The 6,398-nt window shown below is 32.8% G+C and overlaps 1 protein-coding gene across 1 annotated transcript in view; it reads left to right on the forward strand.

Annotated features, from left to right (window-relative positions):
- Nucleotides 1-2,159, forward strand: part of LOC136835679 (zwei Ig domain protein zig-8-like) — a 79,723-nt gene extending 77,564 nt beyond the window's left edge. The window contains exons 10-11 of the mRNA XM_067099519.1: nucleotides 531-608; nucleotides 2,082-2,159. The gene's annotated coding sequence lies outside the window, so the exon portion shown is untranslated. The remainder of the gene's footprint in view (nucleotides 1-530; nucleotides 609-2,081) is intronic.
- Nucleotides 2,160-6,398: the final 4,239 nt, after the last annotated feature.

Below are 6,398 nucleotides of genomic sequence, written 5' to 3' on the forward strand. Positions count from 1 at the left end.
GGAAACTGTTATTATTATTATTATTATTATTATTATTATTATTATTATTATTATTATTATTATTATTATTATTATTATTATTATTATTATATGTGGGTAGTAGACCCTCTTTCAAACATGTATTGTTGAAGGTGATGGCTGCATCAGCTGCATACAATTTATATAGAGCTTTCTCTGTTTTTCGGATAACTGACTTTTCTTGGTTACTGCATTGTGTCAGTGACTTCGATACTTGTCATTTCTGGGGAGGGAAATAGTCGTAGATCGGGATATAATTTATTTCCAGAAATGACGAGTATCGGAGAGTTACTGGCACAGTGCAGTAATCAAGAAAAGTCGGTTATTAGAAAAACAGAGAAAACTCTATATAAACCGAATGCAGCTATCACCTTCAACAATATATTATTATTATTATTTTTATTATTATTATTATTATTATTATTATTATTATTATTATTATTATTATTATTATTTTACGCAACCATATGTAAAATATCGAAAGAAAGCTGGTAACTTCCTTTATATTTCAGCATGTTTATGTGAATGCGACCTACGGGGACCAATGGAGAGAAGCATTGCCATAGAATAAATTGTGGCTTCCAAGCAAGGTAAGTATATTAAATTTTTTACCTACATAAACGATGTGTTACCTAAGTTGCCTAATTTTGTAAAGCCTTTGAGGTTCATTGTCGCTATAGAACTTGGTTTTAAGATTTGCATATATTTTCTGTCGGATTTCTGCTAAAGAAAAGACGTAACATTTTCTTGCTCACAAGCAGAGCATTTTCCATTATTATTATTATTATTATTATTATTATTATTATTATTATTATTATTATTATTATTATTATTATTATTATTATTATTATTCAGAAGATGAGCCCTATTCATATGGAACAAGCACGCAGGGGGCACTGACTTGTAATTAAGCTTCCAAAGAAAGTGTTGTTCACCAGAAAGAAGTAACAGAAAGTAATGAGAAATACAAAGAGAAGAGATCAGTTATTAGAAGAAAAAACAAATTAACAAATTATTAAATGAATGGATAAGAATGTAAGTAAATTCATTAAAATACGAGGAGAACTGTTTTAGTTGCATTACTACCCTTTCTCGTCATGAAATTGTAGCGGATCTGTGACAACTGTTTCGGCGCGTCTGAGAAAACACGGAATTCTTGCTATGCTCTTATGCTTTTATTTTAAAGCGCCCCAAAAATGTCCATGGCAAGCATACTTTGCCTGAAGCATTAGCTTAACTTCTGAATGCATGCTTTGAATGTGCAACATCATGAAGCGCCCAATAATATAAATTAGACCTCTTCTGGCAGATGCCATTATGCTAGTCATAATGATAATCACCGCCTTTTTGGATAACGACCGTGATGAAGAGACATGAAAGGGCTCCTTAATGGTTTTCAGAAATTTGCGAATGCGTGCTCGAGTCTTCTCTGAAAATGGTTTTGGAAATTATCATAATGGGAGTCGTGGTGGATTATGCATGTGATTATTGAAAGAACACTGGCTGTATAATCTTGAATCAGTTGCCATTTAAGGTGGAATGGAAGCATAAAATTAACGTTGGACTCTGCAATCAAGAGTTTATGGAAGAGATTTACTCTTATTCTTGAAATACAAAAATTTTTTTTTTAAAGAATAAGTCCAACGTTTGAAAATATGGTCGACATTGCATTCTTTTGTTTTGTATATCGAATTGCCATTGATAAGAGATTTTATTTCCTGATCACCTTAATTTCCCAGCAGTATTTTCTGGCAACTGAGAACTGGACCCAAATTCTCTTAAGACAATATGCAGTATATAAGTCCGTTTATAAATGCAAGAATATTTTCTTTCACCAAAATGGCAACATCTTGAAATTAATTACCGGTCCTCTTTTGTCTTACAAAGTTTTAGGTAACAAAAACAAATAAACCGTAGCAGTTAATATTCGTGGATACTGCATTTTACTCTTAAAATTTAATTTATTGAAATTCAGTATCATCATTTTAGCAAATGAAATTAAAGCTTGGTATTTCATGAGGTAAGGAATACTAGATATAATGGAAATTCTTTTTTTGTTTCAGGCTCTACAGGATACTACAATTCACTAAACCATTCTAAATAGTAAACTTGTGCTTTCTAAACTAATAAATATTTGATAACATCTCTTGTTTTATTCAAAATTTATGTATGATCCTTTGTGAAAACTGAAATTTTTAATTGCAGCCTTGAAAACTGTTCTTTCAGGACAAGATTCGCGATGGTGCAAGGACAGCATTTATAGAATATTAATCTTGGAAAAACCATGAAGAAGGCAGCTCAAAAAAACAAAATATCTCCAGAGATCAGCGATTTTTCCGTTAGCGGGTCCTTTGTTGTAGTGGTCTCACTGCAAGTGGGAAAAAATAAGTACTTCATCCCACTGTTTTTGAGACCCGTGTGTAATTACGTCAGTAAATTTGCCGATCAACCGAAAAGCGTCATTACTGAGAGGAAACAGAGAGATGTGTCTGTCAGTTGTCTTATTATTTATGTGTACTCATCATTATAGTCAAGAAACATCAGGATATGAAATGTAGCTGTGTTCCTTTGGCGTGGAATGTAATTATGACAGGGAGCAGGAGAATACATGAAGCAATTGTATTATTTTCATTTGAAAGTCTCATTACTGACTGGGAAGAGTGACATCCATTACTCGTGACAGTAAACAGTAGGTATGTCAAGCATCTGGGTGGGTTTTTTATGAACGTGTCACAATTAAAAAGAAAGTTAGTCTCAGAAGATATTAAATAATTTGGGTTTGAAACGGATATTACTGACAATGAACTCTAGGATCCTTCGGGCAATCGTTTTGTTTGGGTATGATTGGATCATTGATGACAATTAACAGTAAAGTAAAGCAACCAACTGTATAATTCGAATGTGTGAGTGGTACAAATTAGAAACGTTTTGTTTTTGGCGTGAATGTGCTATTAGTGACGGGAAAATATAACTTTATTTTGTGTGTGTGAATGTGTCGCTACTAACATTGTAATGTAGGGAACATTAAGGATTGTTGTTACCATGAAATAATAGTTTTCTGCTTTTAAAAGATAAAAGTATAGCGATTCTTTAAAAATAAAGTACCAGAAAAAAACTGAAGAAATCGACAGGCTTGAATTTAGGCATTACTTGAATAGATCCAATGCATCGATGCAGTTCGTAGGGGATTTTTATATGAATTGTGGGCTGGTAAATCCTCCCATACCGAAATTTTGAAACCATTTAAGTTATGTAAAGCCACAGACAGTTATGTTACGAGGAGGAGTGATATATATATATATATATATATATATATATATATATATATATATATATATATATATATATATATATATATATACTGTATATATACATGTACATATACACATGTATATATATAAATTTCTTTATATATATGTATATATATACAGATATATAAAAATATACAGATATATAAACATATATATATATATATATATATATATATATATATATATATATATATATATATATATATATATATATACTCTGTCATAAAAAGAAAAGCTTGATATGAAATGCAAACTACGTGTAGTGTTAAGATAAAAGTAAAACGAAAGACAATGCACACTGTTTATAATTACACTGCAATACTAAAGTAATGAATTACTTTGTGACTCCATTGTTGTTCCTAAACGTAGTGTTATTAACTTTCTTCGTAATGGCAACGAAGCTTTCACTGGCATGAATCTATATCATAAGAGAGAGAGAGAGAGAGAGAGAGAGAGAGAGAGAGAGAACCATCGCTGAGAGAGAGGCGAACACAAGATAACGGAACATCAATAAAGAAGATGGTGTTCTAATGTGTTTTTAATGATAGGATCATTAAACTGAAACACTCAGAATTTATAGCACTAAATTATAGTACCCTCTTGTTTCGGGATTCTCTTGCGCATGCGCTATGCATCCCTCGCCTCTTAATAGGGTAATCATGTTGCTCCTGCCTGTTGGGCGTATTGTTTAATCACTTTTGTTCTTCATGTCGGATTCAAGGCTTTGCAGTGACAAGCACACTTCAAACAAGTGAGAAAGCTAAGAGGTCATTGTGGGTACTACAAATACTTGTATATCTAGTAAGAAGTGACTGTAGATTTTAAATATAGATTTTAAATATATATATATATATATATATATATATATATATATATATATATATATATATATATATATATATATATATGCTATATATATATATATATATATATATATATATATATATATATATATATATATATATATATATATATATATATATCATTGTTGTTGGAGATCATAATGTCCTCCTCATCAGTGACAGCGATCGGGTTTCATATTCGGTAGAGAGGAAGTGATTTAAGATCTTTCCAGCAGTTAATCAATAGTAGTGACTGAAGCCAGAAATGGTAAGGACACTTGGAGAAAATAATTATATCGAAGCAATAACTAAAATGTAGGATGGTAACACCCATTTATATGCGATAGCGACTATAAGTGTTTAAGTTTATGATTATGTTTAGTAAGGAACTGGCAATCCCCCAAACCCAGCTATGTTAGCCTTACCACCACAAATCTCCTACACATCTGCTATGCCATGGGAATGAAAGGCTTCACATTCCAGTGACTCACCGAAAATCGTCACTGGAAGCTGGAAGGCAAACAGCTATTGGAAAGACAGAAACCGTCCACATTGAGACGAGGTTTAATTGGCACCATGTAGCGGAGGCAGTCTTAGTTACTAATTAAAATCAGTGAATAAATGTTGAGATTCAGTCTGATTATATTCTACTGTCGACAAAGAGACATTCCAAATCTTATGGAGCAATGGTATAGAGAGAATGAGATTGAATGAGAGAATATTTTATGAATATGTTACGATGGTTGCTCTGGTCTGGACCGCAGGTAAGGATTACCTTCTCGAGGCCCTCTCGTTCTGACGCAGAGAGAGAGAGAGAGAGAGAGAGAGAGAGAGAGAGAGAGAGAGAGAGAGAGAGAGGAGATTACTTCGTCGAGGCCCTCCCGTCCTGACTAAGAAGTGAGAGAGAGAGAGAGAGAGAGAGAGAGAGAGAGAGAGAGAGAGAGAGAGAGAGATTATCTTGTCGGGCCCTCCAGTCCTGACAAGGATGTGAAGAAGAGAGAGAGAGAGAGAGAGAGAGAGAGAGAGAGAGAGAGAGAGAGAGGTTCATTAGGACTTCTGATAAATCTGTTTAATGCCACCAACTTCTCTCCCGTTTCACGACATGCAAAAATTTTAATTCACTCGCATCCAGGCAAAAGTGGGTAATACGTTAGCGAGATGTTTTCTGACTTTTTTTTTCTCCTTTCTTTACAAGAGCAGATAATACCCTTCATATTTTCTTTTTATTTCCTTTAATGAATGTTTATTTTTTTGTGGTTACATGATTAAATTTAAAAAGGGTTTGAGATTAAAATGACTTACAGGCTATGAAAATTGTTTAGTATTATTTCTATAGGCAGTTCATCCTGTTTTTTTTTATTGCAATGGAGATTTTTAAATTAGGGTACAAAGAATTATAGCTTAAAATTGTTTATTTTTGCATTGTGAAAGGGAAGCATCAAGATGATATAATGAAGAAGGGGCCCCAGTTCTCTCTCTTTTCCAAGAATTTTGAATTCACGGTAATGAAATCATTTTAATTCAGATAAAAAAAACACAATTCTGCTTCTGTCGCGGAATTTAAGCAATAATGAACGCATATGGATATTTTCGACGCTTTCATCGTAATTGGTTCTTAGCCACGTTAAATAATAAGTCTAATCCTTCGGGCCAGCCCTAGGAGAGCTGTTAATCAGCTCAGTGGTCTGGTAAAACTAAGGTATACTTAACTTTTTCATTGTAATATTAACGTTTCCTGTTTTATTATAATTAAGATGAGAGACAATGCTAATTATGCATTCTTCGGTTCTCTTAAAATCAGTAATAGGGGAGAGTCAGTTCTGGCACTCTTCTTGTTTCTGAGAACTTTTGAAAGAGTACTTGATGGTACGAATACACAATAGAGGAAGTATATATTCTCATAACAACGGATGCGGACATGTTAAGAATTTTGATATTTCCTAATGAACTGTAACAAAAAAAAAAAAAAAACATAATGATACGTGAATGGCGATGGCTTCATTCTGAGAATATGAGAAAACCAGCACTAAACTTTGCCTTGAACACTTTTGGCTAATTTATAAAGAAGCAGTGTTCGGTAACTGCTTTTTATAAGGCGAAGTTTATAAACATATTAGACTTCAAGTTTCCTCATTATGTCGCGAAAGTATTAAGTAGGGAAACGGGAATCAGTTACAGGGGACTGCTACCGTGATAAACACTGTTTTCTTATATATATTTTATATAT

This window comes from Macrobrachium rosenbergii, chromosome 4, assembly GCF_040412425.1.
Source record: "Macrobrachium rosenbergii isolate ZJJX-2024 chromosome 4, ASM4041242v1, whole genome shotgun sequence".
NCBI lineage: Eukaryota > Metazoa > Arthropoda > Malacostraca > Decapoda > Palaemonidae > Macrobrachium > Macrobrachium rosenbergii.